The 13,773-nt window shown below is 36.1% G+C and overlaps 1 long non-coding RNA gene across 1 annotated transcript in view; it reads left to right on the top strand.

Annotated features, from left to right (window-relative positions):
• Positions 1 to 12,556, top strand: part of LOC116652406 (uncharacterized) — a 35,917-nt gene extending 23,361 nt beyond the window's left edge. Inside the window, exon 3 of the long non-coding RNA XR_014944201.1 lies at positions 12,493 to 12,556. This is a non-coding gene — a long non-coding RNA (uncharacterized LOC116652406). The remainder of the gene's footprint in view (positions 1 to 12,492) is intronic.
• Positions 12,557 to 13,773: the final 1,217 nt, after the last annotated feature.

Here is a 13,773-nt window from a genome sequence, read left to right as displayed (position 1 = left end):
AATTCATGAAGCTTAATCTCTGTGCTGCATAAACCAGTCCCAAACTAAATATTTCATCTCCCAGTGACATGATGAAATATTTTATCCTCTGCTTTTGGGTTTGGGAGTTGTGGTTTTTGATTTTGGAAAATTCCCAATTAAGTCTAGTTTTCATGTATAAAAATTCCAGTCTTTATCTAACAAAGAACTAAGGAATCCAGTAACTCTCAAGTTATTTAACAATCACTATTTTATTTTTAAGTTGGCAGCATAAAGCACAATCTATTTCTTCTCCTAGTGGCCTCTTTCCCCATTTGGACACAGTCCTGATTCATCCATAAACTTTCAGAAAAATCTCCAAACATTGTAAAAATGTGTATTTTTAATTATATGTTTTCTTTCCTTTTACTTTTCTTTTTATAATTTCCTTTCCCCTTCTTTTCTTCTTTTTTATTTGTTTTCTTTTTTTTCCCCTCCTGATTCACTGTAACTGTATTTTCTTTGTAAAGTATTAAGTTATAAGTATGGGTATCTGGATTGTGAACCTTATATTTCAGTATCACTCCTATTATTCTGAGTGCCTTTTTGTAGTTAGGGCCTTAATTCAATTCCTAGAATAGCTGCTATTTTCAGATTCTGCCTCCCTGCTTCCCTGTTGGTGCTCCTTCCTTATCTCCTCCTGCACAGCATTTCCTTTCTCCCCTGCTAGCTTTGTGTGATCTCCTGCATTAACCACAAATACTATTGCTGAGAGCTGGGAAGAATCATCCAAAGAGCTTCTTGGTTCTGTGGGAAAGGCACAGATAATCTTGGGTCATCAGAATTTGTTACTCGTTTATTTATTTGCAGGCCAAGATCCTAATCTTTAGTTTTAATTGATTCAAAGTAATTTAGGGGTAATACTCATCTTGCCAAGCAGCTCATGTCATTAATTATTCATGCTTCTCTTGTTTTAACCAGAGTTAAAATCTTGGGAGTTATGCCTGAGATGCTAAATGGCTTCCTAGTCTAAGTGCAAGGGAATATTTTAGGTGCCTATTCTTTTTGACTCATTTATTTTTTAAGGAAAATATGAATATACAATGATGAATCTCTTAAAGCCATTCTTTTCCTCCATACTTTCTTTCTAGCCTACCCCCCCCCCTTTTTTTTTCCCCAAATATAATTCAATACTGAAACTGTGTAATAGCCAGTCTTTACCTTTAGTATGCTGCCGTATTTCTGCACTGCTTTTCTTGTTCCACAATTACAGTGAAATTTTAGCTTGTCCAAACATATTTTTGAGTTGAGAATTTGATAAGAACCGCGTCACATTTTTATTATCAATGCATACGGTTGCCTTCAAGCACTAATTGTTTCTGTACTAGTCTACGTGACTGACTAAAAGGTAAGTGAGAAAACATTGGAGAACACCCCATTTCCTCATTAGTATGCAGTTTTATATGTGTATATGTGTGTATATCTGCACACACAAACATACATGTATCCATTTCAAGTCAAACCAAAGGTGATAATAACTGCCCTATGGACATGTGTGAATATTCTGAAGTTTTAAATAAGATGTTTTTACATTGATGTTATGTCCAATAGTCATAATATTTGTGAAATTTTCCATGTTAATTATACAGAACTGTATAATACCTATCTAATCATATCACTATTTTTGCTTAAAATGTCCTCAGTATTATGTTGCCCACAATAACTCTTCTTAGAAATGGGAGAAAAGCAGACAAATAATTAGAAAATACCTAGCCGTATCTATTTTCTTTTCAATATGTTGAGAATTTGACTTCAGATTATGCCATTTTCTTCTTTCTTGATATCAAATTATGCTAGACGACAACTTATTGCACATAAAACTACTTTCTTGGAACCTCTGTTATGAAATTTCATGCTGAAATAATGTATTTTCAATCTCAGTACTGTATCTCAAAATATGAAGGCCTGGAAACAATGCAAATGCATGAGACACCTTTCAGTGCACCAGTACTTCACTTAAAATAATTGAATGCAATGTGGCACACACACAATAACTGGATTCCGTGCCTGATTTGAAAGCCCAGAGGTAACCACTGGAAAACACGGGAAGTGAGGTCCAATGTGAATATGTGAACTCATTATTTGATCTAGAATTAATGTGTTCTGGCTTATGAAACTCTAACTTTGTTTAAAAGCCACTCTGTAATAAGCAACCAGTAAACAATAACTGATTCAGTCTACCTGTTTTCATTTTGAAGAAGATACAGAAGGAAAACTAGAAAACAGTAAAGCAAATATACGGCTAGATAGGAAATAACAGCATGTTATCACACTACCCACATGGTTTATTCTGTTTTGACAGCAGCTCCTAACTGCTGTATATATGTGATTTAAATGAAGAATGACTAGCAGCAGTTACTGTGCTTTGTACTGCTAGTTAAGCACTGTTTCCACAGTTTCCCATGAAGGAGGTTCCTTCACATTCTTATTTCAAAGGAACAGATCTATTCCACTGCAAGATATTTCCTGTTCTATTTCTAATCTAGTGCTAAGAATTTTAATATACTTAATCTTCACTTGATTTGTTCATCTGCTTGATTGTTTATACAGTGATCACTTGTGTAGGTGCCTCTGGCATGTACTTTCTCTCATATTTTTTGTAAATTTGCAGTTCTTTGGGCTGCATTCTTATCAGAAGAAGTCATCTATGTTAGGCCTCTTTTCAATTATATGGCTGTTGCATTTCACCTTTCTTATTTGTGTAAGGTGATTTCATCCAGAATGTTATTTGTCTTGCTCATTATTATGCAAAAGAGTATTTCCAAATAACTTTCTTTCTTATCTATAATTTGCTTTCTCATAGCTCTTTCTGACTGCTTCAAAATTTCCTTATTTGAATTCCCATGGTCTGACTCTCTTTTCAGCAGGAGAACAGGACAAGTTGGACAGTATATCAAAGTATTTTGAAGCTGCTGGTATTGCTGATATTAGTTTTCTTTCCTTCAAGCTCAGCTTTTTCCTACTTCCCCTTTTTGCCCATCAAGTTAGCAATATCCTTTCCTGTGGATGTCTTGCAGAGCAAGCATCCTTGAAGTAATATGGTGTGTTGTGCTTCTCCAATGCTACTTGTCTTATCCTATTTCTTCATACTGGAAGATGTCCAATAACACAGCTCTGCCTCTAGTAGTGCAGATATGATACTTATAGAGTAGCAAAGTGACTCTTTAGATCTTTACACTTAAATGAGGCAATCTTACTTTTATTTCTTTGTAAATGTTTAAATACAAAAAAAAATTTTTACAGACTCTAGAAGGAAATATTCAAAGGGATAGATCACAAGCAGGTTGTTTAAGATGTCTAGGGACAGAAAAATACTAATTCTAGATATAAACATTCAAATTTCAGAAGATACAGTTTAGAAATTCTTGGCCTGCCTTCTGATAGCTGCAAATACAGGTTTTCTTACTCCTTCCAATAAACACCCCTTAGAAGAGGTAATCCTTAGGTGCATAAAGAAAAACATGCGCATACGGACACTGAAACTGAGCTAGCAAGAGTATGGGCATCATTATGACTATCATCAGTGGTAATTTAAACAGATGCAGTCAAATGTCTGTACCTATGAATTGCTAAATTAGTCCATTGCACTTATTGACCTGAGTGAAAAATAACCTGAGCAGTTTTACAGCACAGGCTGCTTCTGCTGGGATTCTTTCCCAACAGGCAGGCTGGAAGTGGCTACCCTTCCTCGGAGGCTAGGACAACATGGGCACAGCCAGCCAAAGCCATCGGGCCTGGGAATTTGTGAATGAAGCATGCGGTGACTTAGTACCCTGTATTGATGTCACTTTCCTGTCCACTGAGTGCTTGATGACGTGGTAGGCTGCAGTGAAACTGCAGTTAGATGGAAGAAAACAGAAAGATTTTGGTCAGCTGTCTTCTGCAAGGATTGCCTTGAAGTATTTCCACAGATCCTGAAGACAGGTTAATAGAGGTCTACATTTCTACTAAATTCTTATTACTGAGATTACAACTTTCCAGGCATATGCTGGAGGACACATATAAATAATAAGGCTCAGTTATTACTGCATAGGCACTTGCACAGGAGTAACAAATATAATGGATTAACAGTCATAACTAGAATATGTGTTTTTGCACCATGATGAGTTGACAATTGAGTCATTAGAAACAGAGCAAAATTTAGCAGCATAAAACACAAAGCAAAGGATTAAGGAATAGTTTCTAGAGCTTCTGCAGTGAGTTAGGAGCTCAGACTGGGAAAAAAGTAATGTATCTGATAATAATCCTGTGATAGACTGCTGCAATAAAAAGAAAACTAAACAGAATTCCAGTAACAGTTTACCTGGAACGTAATGTACAATTATGCAAATGAATTAAGCATGATAAAAGGCACAGAAAGATAATTAAGATAATTAAGGTGAAAAAAGGTTTTCATCTGAGAGGAACTTGGCATTCTCAGTCTAACAAAGAAGAGGTCTATAATGTCACATGCTAATACAGCAGAGAAAATCTATTTGAACTAATGACCACTGTTGGCACAAGACCAAATGAGCATATACTGGCCATTAATAAATTCATCCTGAAAAGTAGGCTTCTAAGTATAAGAGCAATACAATTTTTGAACAGCTTTCCTAATTGCTGCCAAAAACAATTGTTAGAGAGCATGATCACAACCAAGACTGAATGATGTGATTGACCAAAACAGCAGAACCAGGATGCTTTTTTATGGCCTATATTATGAGAGGGAGACATTACACAAGGTTTTGGGTAATAGAAGCAAGGATCCTGGACGTATGTTTGAATTCACTGCACACTAATAACAACATTTGTTTTTACTGATTTTTTGTTTGCATCACTTAATGTTTGTTTTCTGTATCTGTTGTTAGTAAAGAAGGGTTTGTTGTCTTGATCATACAGTGTCCTACTAATGAGATGTTTAACTATATTTTTTTTAATTATTAAAAGAATTAATGTAGTTAAACATCTCAGTCATTAGATGTGCATTAATTCTTTTAATAATAAAAATAAATAATTAATTATTCAAGAACTACATAAGACCTTTGCAGTATTGGTAATTTTTAGTTGTATTGTTACATTTCAGTTTGGCATGCTGATGCATAACGCACATTCCCTTCTCCTCTTAGGTTTCTATTGGTTGCTATAGTTACCAGCCATTTCTCCCCTCATGTCATTTATGTAGGCTAAATTTCTGATGACACTAAATATCTTATCATGCCCATCTTGCTGTTCCAATTTCATGGAAAGGCAATGCACACAGCTTGAAATAGGAAGAAGACTTAGGAAAAATGAATTTAGCTCATCTGCATGACAACCTTGGTCCACAGGTCTGAATTGCCATATATTTGAAATCGATGTTGACAGTAACACAGCAAGGTGATGCACATGATGTAAAAGAGACTGTCTTGATATTTAGTATTTAATCTATTAAAACATTTGGCTCTGTTCACACACAGTTGGGGGACCAATTAAAAGTCCAGAAAAACCATACAAATTTTCTCATGTAATTAGGCATTTCAGGGCATGCTATTAAGGGCCATCTGTTTTCCTGGTTGACTAAAACTGAGAAATGAGATGTTTGCATTTGCAGTTGGGGTTCCGTCTGTCTTCAGTCTATATTTGATTAATGCTTTGAGGGGTGGGGGCTGAATTTATTTCAATGGCCTTAATTTGCCTTGTCTGCTAAGTATGTTTCATCAGGTAGGATGTTGAACTGCTTACCATTCTGGATGTCCTTTATTTTTTCTGTGCAAATAAGTTTCTAGAACAATTTTCTCCACTGTTTTTTCTTGTTTACTTTCCCCTATAACTTTTTTTTTTTTTCCTTTTCTACCATTTATTACATTTTTCCATTGGAGCACATTATTATAACTAGAGAGAAATCACTGGTTTCTTATGCTTTTTGAATTTAGCTAGTAAAATCAAGCAGATCTGAGCATAAAAACAAAACACATGCTGTAAAGGTATGAGAATAGTTTCACTATAAATTTTGTAACTTCTGTGTAGTCCCAGTGAAGGTAATAGAGAATATGTGACACAGCAGCACAATGTGTAGGTACCCAAAATAACTTTTAATTCAAGCATCCCTGCTATTCCACCAGCCTTGTGTGTCAGTACTTTTAAAAGGAGAGCTCAGCCCCTTTGAATTGGTACAGCTGGTTCTCCACATCTTTCTCCTGGCACCTCTAAATCTTACTACTGCAATGATACCTAGCAATACTTCCATTTAACACTTCTAACAACTAATTGTTTCAGACTGAGTTTTACTCTACCACAAAGCCTGCACCCACCTCTAAAAATACTTTTACATATGGGCTTATGCAAATAAAATAAAAAGTCTCATATGTTCTGACAATAAAAAAAATGTTCACAATTGCTGTGCCAAGCTACCTCATCATTCTGCTTTAGTTGAGACATGGTGCATTAATATTTCACCTGCTGCAAGCAGTAGGTACAGTTATAGCACTATTCAAATAATGTATCTGTCCATTCATTCATTCAAATGCTACCTTGTATGGAAATTAAAATTGAAAAATCTGTTTATAACAGAGACTGTTGCTGGACCCTTCTCACTGTTAATGTTCCTGCTCTGCATTACCCATAGGAATGTTACCCCTAGCAGTTGCTCAGGCCTGAAGTCTTCTTGTTGGATTTTGGAAGGGTTATCAAAGTCCATAAGGAGTTTAAGATCAGTATTTAATTTTATTATCTGATAATTTTATTATCAGTATTTTTTAGGTCCTTAGGGTAGGATCGTTACACCAACATTTAGAGAAAGTTAGTTATCAAGGAGTGAATTACCTATCTTTATCTCCTTTTAAGGTCAGTAGATAATAATGAGGAGGATTTCCAAGCAGAGAATATTTTCCCTAACTTAGAGAGGGTATCTAATTACATGCAATTAGCTATCTTATTTGTAGTGAGATGAATCACAAAGGAGCCTGCAGCTCTTATCACTAAGAACTAAACTTTGACTTGTCTGTCTAACTTTTGACTCCCATAAAGCTGATTTCCTTCCCCCCTTACTCCACACATGGCCTGCAATGGAAAGAACTCAGCATTTTCCAGCTGTTCATAGATGACTAAAGATGTTCTTCCTCCCTCTTGAGAAACAAGGGTATGCATTTTTCTACAAGGACAATAGAAGTGCAGCCACTGTGACCATGAAGCTACAGCTGTTCATGATGCGCACCATAATGAATACAATTAATAAAGTCGTCCTAAGTTTATTATCCAGTGAGAAAGAAATGTAGATACTTCTGGATGTGTTTGGAAAGATAATGATAATTAAACCTCCTTTCCAAAGAAATTTCCCTGAAATAAAACATTTCTTTCTTTTTAAGTGAGTGAAGTTGCTTAAAGAACACAACAAAAGCTATTAAAACTTTGACAGATGTTCTGCTATGGTGAAATGTAAAACTGCGTGTTAATTTTAACCTAAATGACATAGACTGTGTCAGAACGTTTTGTTACAATGTTTTGCAGACTGATTTTTTTATTTTTTTTCCCCCTCAGAAATTACTTTATTTCAAATTTGTAGTTATTCTGTACTCAAAAAGCTGGAAGAAAACTGGATTATTGGATTTCTGGATTTTTTATTTTAGAAATAATGCTTGAAAGCATCAGGATTTGTGAGAATTAGAATCATCTGAGAAAAGGAATTTTCTTCATTTTGTGCACTCTACTTAAAGGATCATCTTGCAAAAGTTTTTCATCCTAGGATTGATCACGTGTGCTCCACTGTGATAATAATGTACAGCACTTCACACAGATTTTATAACAAATCACCACAGATTACATCATTATGATAGCACTGCGATTATGGATGTTTTTATATAAGACAGATTTCTGTGCATTTCAAGACCTGTGTGTTCCATGTCCAGATAAGCACAAAAGCTGATGTCCAAAAAACAGCAGTGCAATGATCAGGATGGAGAAAGGTGACTTCTTCAGCCACCTTGGCTTTCTTAGGCATTGGGGAAGGTATGCAGGCTCCCCAGGCTGCTCTCCAACCTCAGTAAACATGTTTATAAAAACTTACAAGTCTTTATTATAATCTTAATATCTACAGTTTCCATACAGTTTTGATTGAGTGGCCAGAGATTCAATGAGGTCTCTGCTAGTCAATGGCAAGAGTGCTTTTTCACCATCTCCTGATCCTGCTGCAAGAGTCCATGAAAGCTTTACAGATGTTTTCTCTGACTGCCACGAAGACAACTCCCTCTTCATGTCATCACACCTCCTGCATTCCCTCTGAGAAGAAATTGTGGAGTTTGTTTGTTCTCACTGGTAGATGGTTTAAGCCCCATGCCCTTTGTCCCTTGGCCCAGTCAACTCTAGATACCCCTGCAGTTTGTGCCTAGGTTCCTGAACTTCCTCATGAAATGGATCTGGGCTAAAGCAGCAAAACACAGCACTCAGCCCTTGGGGAGCTTTTATATCACTTAGATTAGCTTACCTTGTTTTAGTAGAGATACTTGCATTACTAGAGATAAAATAGGTGCACGTAGGTGAAATCTCTCCAGTTAGTAGAGACGTTTCATCTTTATTTTAATCAAGGATATAAAAAATACAGACTGAATGCTAGAGACTTTTTAACAGGCAGAAAGAAGGATGAGTGAGAGCTTAGCAAAGTAACACAAGCTTAGAAAATAAGTTTCAATGATCTTTTCATCACTGGCTTTTTGGGTTTGTAGAGGAAGATAATTTATTTTTCCCCATGCTTCAGTATCTTTCAGTACAGTGGAACAACTTACTTTAAATCAGCCTTGAGGGGAGATATGCTAAATACTGGAAGTTTATTACAGGTTTTGATCAAAGCACTGCACCTTGCTATTTACTTGGGCAAGTCAATTACATGTGTAGAAGCAGAATTTCAGTATAAAATATGTAATCAAGTGATGGTGTGGTAAGTTATTTTGCTCTGACTCTGACCAGAGGGTACCAGAGGACCTGTGGTATGTTTTGAGATATTTGTACCGGAAGCTGAAAGAACAACTGGACGTTAGAGAGCCTTTGACAGCATTCAGAGGTAAAGATGGGTTAAGACTTTTTAATCTGAAATTACAGATAATTAAATTTTCCTCCCTCAGTTCCCCTTTAGTTCCAATTAGAGATGCTATTTCTCACTTATCCTCCCAAATCATGGTGCGATGCCGCTGTGCATTATTGAGCAGCTGCCTCATTTGACCCCAGAGGTGACTGCTTTTGGAACTGGATGGAGCCAGCCACACAGATTCCTTGACTACACCACAGAAATATTTTGACTGGTTTAATTAGATAATGCACAAGAAGTGTTATGAGATACTTGGATTAGAAGCATTATGTAAGGCCAAATTAATTATGAGTATTAATACCATCTTGATCTAAAGAGTAATTTAAATAAAAGATAAAATAATAATGAGATCTCCATGAGTCACATATAAGAGTGCTTTGCCTCACCGTATAAAATATCTCCCACACCATTTAAAATGTTTCTGCAGAGCAGAGCAGGGAGGGCAGTGCCGCTCAGAAGTGACAGAAATACGCACTGCTGAATGTGAGTCACAGCTGAACTCCAGCACTCATTCCTTTGTTCATGCAATGGGAATAAGACATCCTGTTCCCTACTACAGAATTGCCTGTAGTTACCTTGATAGAAGGGAAAATGAAGAACCTGCCAGACAAAACAGGTTGTTTGGTTTTGTTTAGAGGAGTGCGGGTTTAGCTTTACTCCCTGTACAGATCTGTAATACGGCACAACCATTCTCATCACAGGGTGAAATTCTGATGTTTCTGAAATCAAGGAAATATTTCCATTGACTTCAGCAGAACCAGGATTTCAAACACTTTTCTAGTGCCATGCTCTTTCAGGTAAGGAGATGCAGAAATACAGAAAGACAGTGTAAGTGTATATGGCATGTAGACAATTTCTCTACAAAAACAAAAATGGAAAAGTCAGTCTGAACTGATTCGACTGTTCTACAAGTGTCTCTTGACATCTGGGTGGCCAGCATATCATTTCTCTTTTGGCCTGGTAAGATTTATATATTTTATTTGGTATACCAAACTAAAAGGTTTGGTATTAGATTTATTCTAATAAAATTTGAGTGTATGGAGATCAGACTTTTAAGTCTAAAGTTCCTTTATTTCCTAGGATTGATTATTTTGATTAAATATATTTATCTACAGGATATGGAAGATACCTTAGTGTGAACTGAGCTGCTTCTAGATTGGCACTGACTCTAAGAGACAACTGCAGAAAATAAGTAAGCTTAGTTACATGGACTTCATAGTTTTCTACTTAAATTGTGATAAGTACTTTAGAGCTTAAAGAAACAGGTCTTAAATACTGATTTATTTAATGATATTAAGCTAGTTAGCACAGAAATGTGAGTACAGAACTGTATTTTATTTTTAAAAGCAGTGTATCCTTGCATATTTCTTCTTTTGTTTACTACATAATTGAGTATTTGAACTGAACAATCTCTGTTTTTTCATGTACTGGGCAAATATCTCTAATGACTAGTCTTCACACAAACTCCTCTTACAATACCACATTTTTACATGCAGACTTCCTCATTACGTAAAACTTCAATTGGCCAATTACAGCAGAGCATATAAATGACATTCTGAACATTTAGTTCTAGTTCTTTTATTTTTGTTTACTTCCTTGCTTCATTATAATGAGATACACATTTCTGTGTGTCAAGAATTATAATTACTCATGTCCATAGAGCAGCTCACTAGAGACTATAATTATTGCTCACATTTTGGCTCAAGGCGAGAATTAAACTAGCAAGTCTGACATGGTCATGACTCTTACATATTAATTTGTTCACCTCCTGGTAGCACCCAACAGATCACCTACATCTATCCTAATTTCTCTTTACAAAGAGGTGAAAATCCTACCTCTCTTCCCTTATTTTTTATTTTATTTATTTATTTATTTATTTATTTGGGGGGGGGGGGGGAGGGGGGGGAGGAGGATGCTCTTCATTCCTTAGCATGAAGTACACATTACAAAATTGCAGAGCTGTCTGAATTTTCACCTGGTACATGGACAAGAATGGCACATGGGGTGGCTGGCCACACTTACAGCACAGCCAGTGTCACATAAACGTCCATGGCTGTGGAAGGACTGGGTAACAAAGCTGAGTACACAAGGCCAGAAGGTATTTTATTTTTTTGCTGTTGTTGTTTGGATGAATTCAGCAAGGTCATAGGGCCAGTTACCAACCTACAATGGCTGAAGAGATATATTCAAGCTGGAGATGGATGACTCTGACTTTTTGCAAAGATTTTCTTTCACACAAGGGAACCCTAACCACGTCCTGAGACATATGCTGTGGGAGCTTGCTTTGGAAATGACATCCCTAGCATCGGCCTAGACTTCTCTATGATTCTATGTAGCTTGAGTGTGGACTGCATAGACAGCAATAGAGCACTGTGTAAATACTTCTTTTCCGAAAGAGTGGTCAAGCACTGGAACAGGCTTCCCAGAGAGGGTGTGGTGCAGTGCTAACTCCACCTCTCGTACCCACCACACAGGTGCAGTCAAATCAAAACTTGCCTGTTGCACACATTATATTCACTTGTGCCACTGGGTGAGTAAAACGCAGTGATTACTGATAGGAAAATTTCAACCTACCTATGTCATCTCAAAAGAAGGAAGAGCACACAACAAAAAATATGTAGATGAGCACTTCTCCATTGAGACAAACTGAGGAAACAGGAAAATGCACTGAAATAAATTTGGAGAGTAATGCTGCTAATTTCAAATTTTAGACTTTGGCGATAGATAAAAGAACTGATACTACAGATTCAGCTCAACTGGACAATCTTATTAGATGTATTAATAAGGAATATAATGTCACTGAAGAGATGGCTTCTTTGGTGCCACTGACAAACAGTTAAATCACATGATTGTTTTAATAAAATATATAAAAAACAAACTGTTTTGTTACTTATATACATTAAATAAGTACAGACCTTATACGCAGTTCAAGACAATTCCTGTACACTCAGTGGAGCCCTAGAAAGCCAAAAGTTTAGACACTTGTGCTCTATACCCTTGGATGAGGTCGTTCCTTTTACCTTGTCACCATTTCCAGCTGGCTGCATGGACTTTACTAAAGCCATGTTACCTCTGAAGGCAGGGTCAGGAAATACAGAATCTCCAACCTTCTATTAATTTTCTGAATCATGATTAATATTCTGTCATAACATTTTCAGTATTAGAAGCCAATTGCCATTTTGGCCATTAGGAGCTTTGCTGAATGGGATATCTCACTTATTTGTTAAAGTTAAAAAGGACTTTAAAGTGTTTTAAATTGTTAAAGTGAAAAAGGACTACTGTTTTTAAATTCAACATGGGATCAGAACTCGTGGGAGGTCCGTGCAAACACAATTGCGATAAGTGTACTGTTTATCTCATTCCTGAATTTAGCCCTGTACAAGTTCTTATAAAACAGTTTTTTTAAAAAATTAATTAATTAATTAATTAATTTTTTTCAGATAATTGCCTGCACTACAGAAATGCTGGAAGTGGTAAGAAGAGAGTGAGTTAGTGGTAAATATTGCACTTTCTGTTTTAATAACTCTGTGTTGTAAATGTTCACCAAAAAGAGTGCAAATCAAAAACTCAATTCTGCATAATTTCACTTGCATCTTCCATAAGACATCTCACTGTAAGATTTTAGGTGTTTTCACAAAATTGCTTAAAAAAAAAGATTCTGATGCTTTTGCATACACTTGAGATATATCTTTGCAATTGTTTGTTCTCCTGAGTTCTTTTACTTATGGAATAAAGACTGTTTAAACTTTTACTGAGACAACTTGTAATTTCTTTGTAACAAATAATGAAAGCATTAAAAGAAGTATTTAAAGAAGATTTAAATACAAGAAAAAAGCTTTTCCATGAAAGCAAAACTCTAGGAAAATAACATCAGCTCTGACACTGAAATCTTTATTATTTAATTCAAATCACAGAAAGCAGTACTTTATTTCATATGTGTTAGGCATTTTCAGTCCAAGAAAATGAACTAATGCGTACTTTGGGAGAGAAAGGCACTGGGAAAATATCATGGGAAGGCATCTCAAACTTAGCTTAGTTGCTGATAATAGCAGCTCATGGTATATGTGTGCATGAAAAAAAAAAAGAGTCCTGCCCTTTCCTTCCCTACTCACCAGGTACATGTATCTACATTGATACCTAACTCGTCTCGCTAGCCCTTTGCTCTGCATCACAGTGACCCAGGTACATCCCACATATCTCGCTACTGGGTCTCAGGAGTTACCAGAGTTTGCCCTTAACATGCAGCAAATACACTGTAGCGTTAAAAGAGCTCCTTTTCCTCAGTGAGCAATTTCCTCTATGTAAGGAAGGATATGCATATGGTCCTCGCAGTACGCAGCCCTGATATTTCAAATTTCTATTGAAGATATTAAAATGCAATAGCAATACAAATAGTGTTCTCAATAGCAATGAATTACTGTAGTTAGAAAGCTAATGAAATAACTATCCCACACCTTTCTACGCTGGTTTGCCAATAGCCCAAGGCTACTGTGAGTTCACTGGAAAGCAGTAAAATGGCTGGCTTTCAAAAATTAATGAAACATAAAATCACTGCAAAATTAAAGGTGCAAGCAAAAGTGGAAGCAGATTATTTGCACTCCTCAAAGATTATTTCTGGACACATGTATCCATGGAAGAGGGAACTTGATACTATTTATAAGTCAGTATATTTAAAGTAATACTTCCAATAACATCTAGAGTATTGATCCACTTGAAAGCGA

This window comes from Coturnix japonica, chromosome 3 (assembly GCF_054131305.1).
Source record: "Coturnix japonica strain WE chromosome 3, WE-NBRP24, whole genome shotgun sequence".
Classification (NCBI taxonomy): Eukaryota; Metazoa; Chordata; class Aves; order Galliformes; family Phasianidae; genus Coturnix; species Coturnix japonica.
The sequence above is the reverse complement of the archived record's forward strand: the minus strand, read 5'-3'. Positions and strand labels throughout refer to the sequence as shown.